At 45.9% G+C, this 3,844-nt stretch overlaps 1 pseudogene; it reads right to left on the bottom strand.

Annotated features, from left to right (window-relative positions):
* Positions 1-1,276: 1,276 nt before the first annotated feature.
* On the bottom strand, positions 1,277-2,993 carry LOC115140656 (toll-like receptor 13; annotated as a pseudogene).
* Between the last annotated feature and the right edge of the window lie 851 nt (positions 2,994-3,844).

The raw sequence follows: 3,844 nt of genomic DNA, 5'->3' as shown, positions 1-3,844 counted from the left end.
CAAATACCCCAGCCACCATAGTCATAGACTATTCACTCTGCTATGGCATGGCAAGCGGTACCAGAGCACCAAGTCTAGGTCCAAGAGGTTTCTTAAAAGCTTCTACCCCCAAGCCATAAGACCCAGACACCTCCTTTACACTGCTGCTACTCTCTGTTTATTATCTATGCATGGTCACTATAACTCTACATACATGTACATATTACCTCAACTACCTCGACTAGCCGGTGCCCCCGCACATTGACTCTGTACTGATACTCCCTGTAAATAGCCTCGCTATTGTTATTTTACTGCTACTGTTTAATTATTTGTTTATCTTATTTTCATTTTTCTTACTTATCTATTTTTACTTAACACATTTTTCTTCTTAACTTCTTAAAGCATTGTTGGTTAAGGGCTTGTAAGTAAGCATTTCACTGCAAGGTCTACACCTGTTATATTTGGCGCATGTGTAACGGCATTCCTCCTCCTCTTCTGAGGAGGAGAAGCGAGAAGGATCGGAGGACCAATGCGCAGCGTGGTAAGTGTCCATAACATTTATTTAAAGACATAAACTGAACACTACAAAACAATAAACGTGAAATGAACTAAATCGAAACAGTACCATGTGGCAACAAACACACACACGGAAGACAAACACCCACAACTCAAAAGTGAAACTCAGGCTACCTAAGTATGATTCTCAATCAGAGACAACTAACGACACCTGCCTCTGATTGAGAACCATACTAGGCTGAACTCAAAACCCCAACATAGAAAAACACACATAGACTGCCCACCCCAACTCACGCCCTGACCATACTAAATAAAGACAAAACAAAGGAAATAAAGGTCAGAACGTGACAGCATGTGACCAACAAAATTTGATTTGATTTTCAGCAGCAGGGGCTGGGAGACTAGTCAGGATCAAGGGAAAGATGTACGGAGAAGTACAGAGAGATCCTTGATGAAAACCTGCTCCAGAGTACTCGGGACCTCAGACTGGGGTCATGGTTCACCTTCCAACAGGACAACGACCCTAAGCACACAGCCAAGACAACTCAGGAGTGGCTTCGGTAGTCTCTGAATGTCCTTGAGTGGTCCAGCCAGAGCGAACTTGAACCTGATCAAACATCTCTGGAGAGACCTGAAAATAGCATTATGGGGTAGGTTGATGAAGGGAAAAATATTTTATCCATTTTAGAATAAGGCTGTAACGTAAAGAAATGCGGAAGAAGTCAAGGGGTCTGAATATTTTCCGAATGCACTGTAGGTAAAGATGTATATCTGTGTTGTGTTACTGTCTGGGATCTGGTTCAGGAGGGAACAGTTTGGTCCATAGACGGTCCCAGAAAGCAGACTTTAGGGCCGGGTCTTGGGGCAAGTCCAGGTAGGTCCTGGTCTTTTCCAGCCTGGTCAAGCGGTGGTGGGCAGACAGCTGGTGAGGGGGGATGTCCTCCGGGAAGACCAGGATGAGGTTGTCCCTGTGCTCCACCAGCAGATTGAAGGTGGACAGCCACAGCACCAGGGAGCACCAGTTACTGTGAAAGGTAGTGACGACTGCCATAGAGGCTGTGACATTGTCCACAATGTCCTTTTCCAGCTGGAAGTCCCTGCTATACAGACAGAGATGCAGGAAGGGAGACCCCCTCAGCTCCAGGCCCGGCAGCAGCTGCTCCACCAGCCAGCGCTCATCTCTACCACTGTATGACACAAAGGCATTATAGTGGTGGCGCCCTCTGGGGTTGGGCTTCTGCACTGTTTCCCCCAGCCATCCACGGACGCTATGGCAGCATGCCAGCAAGTAGTCCCCAGCCAGCTGATGGAACAGGCCCAGGGAGGTGGAGATGAACAGGACAAAGCCCACATCCAGGGAACTGCGGGCTCATAATTGCAGGTGAGATCAGCCTTATTGGGGTGGCAGATGATGACCTAGATATGCCTCTGACCCCTGGCCTAGGTGTCCATCCAGGTGTCTTCACATCTGCAGTGCAGACTAGGTCTGTAAAATCAACAGGCAAATCAGGCTGGTCAGGGGCTCGGGGAAGTCTTCCAACACACTGAACTCCTCTTCAACTTTGATAAACAGCTGCCTGAGGGAGTGCAGGTCTCTGCTCAGTTCCTCCTCTAGAGTGAGGATCTGACAGGATATGAGGTTCAGGCTCTCCAGCCCAGTCAGGTTGCGGAACATGATAGCTAGCCTTAGATGCAGGATGAGGTCCACCCATTTCAGCTTAAGATACCTCAGCTGCACAAGTGTATTCAGGTCAGTCTGCTAGAGCATAGACTGTAAGTCAAAATACTCCACGGAGGGGAACTACTTTGCAGCGAAGTGAGATCCACACAGGTGCTCCGCTATGGCTGTGAGGCTGACGACGGACTTGAAGAATGGCCTCCAGCAGTACTGGAATGACACATTTTGGGCAGGGAGCTGAAGGGCCAGGCCTGGTTCTGGGGTACTGTTCCTGCTGATGATGATGTTGAGACAATCAAAAAAGGAGGTAATGTTCATGTACATCAATCCCAAAGGGAAGACACCAAATATGAGCATCAGATTTAAAGTCATACACCTCCCACTGGCTGGCTGGATGGTGAATGTCCCTTAAATCTATTTTCTTCAGTGAAGTGAGCGGAATAAGTGCAGAAGCTTCGATGTGTAGGAGTGAGTTTAGTTCCAGTGATAAGATCTCTATGTCGTGCAGGCCAAAGAAAGTGTTCTTTGTAAACTGAGAGATCTTGTTACAACTTAAATCTAGGAACCTCAGTTTACCAAGTCCCTTAAATATAAAGTCAGAAATATTAGTAATGTCATTGGATCCTAGACCCAGATGTTCCAGATTTTCAAGCAACAGAACTGCTCTGAGGAGGTATTTGTCATGTGAAATCTACTCAAGGAAAGTCTCTTCAGCCATATGATTGGACCCATATGAGTGTCACAAAGCTCACTGAGCTCAGAGATAACTTCTGTACAATGTGACTGACAAATGGGTGAGATTCTTAAAGAAATGGATCATGCTCAAATTGTCTATAACGTTATCACTATTACAGATGCTGAGGCTGAGCACCTCACTCCCCTGACAATTTCTCATAGCAGACTGAGTAGTTCCCAGTTTTATGGCTACTTATATCAACTTGTATGATTGATAGTTTGAAGTCTCACAAACATATTAAAAATCGATATTTTTGAACACAGTCAGATACCAGACTGCAGAAGTTGTGTCTGTAGCTCATCATTGTCAGGCAAAGAAAGAAATTATGTGTTTTCAAAGAATTTGAATGCTCCTTTATCTAAACAGCGTACTTTAGGGAAGTAAAGAAATCTTGAAGATCATAGAAATAAGGAAGCTCAAGAACAGCTCTGTTTGTGTCAGAACAGTTTTGTTGTCTCAAAATGACTGTCCAATCTGAATTAAAGTTCAGGATCATCAATGACTATGCTACATAACAAATCAGAGCACGCCTGTGTACAGGTGTTGACTGTGAATTTCTTCAGAAGAGGGATCCCTCCCAATGCATTCAGTGGGGTCACAGAAAGCCTGTAGTTCTCAATGGACAATTCCTCAAGATGAATCAGGTCACCGAATGTGGTAGATGGACGTGGGGAATTGTAACACTGTGACACACAGAAAAGATAGTCTCTTTACATGGGACAGCCCTTTGAAGATTCCAGGCAGAATCGTGGGCAGACAGCCTCATATGTGAAAGGTCTCCGGGGTGGAAAATCAAGAGAGCCCTCCAGACTGCATCACAGATCCATTCCTGATCTCGAGACGGAGAGCCTGGTAGAGCCTGAGATCGTGTGCATCCCAGCAAACGGCAGTTATGTTGCTTTGAGGGCAGGAACTGCTGTGAATGGACAACCGCT

The sequence above is a fragment of the Oncorhynchus nerka genome, linkage group LG13 (assembly GCF_034236695.1).
Source record: "Oncorhynchus nerka isolate Pitt River linkage group LG13, Oner_Uvic_2.0, whole genome shotgun sequence".
NCBI classification, from domain to species: domain Eukaryota; kingdom Metazoa; phylum Chordata; class Actinopteri; order Salmoniformes; family Salmonidae; genus Oncorhynchus; species Oncorhynchus nerka.
Note: the sequence above shows the minus strand (reverse complement) of the source record. Positions and strands in the feature narration are given on the sequence as shown.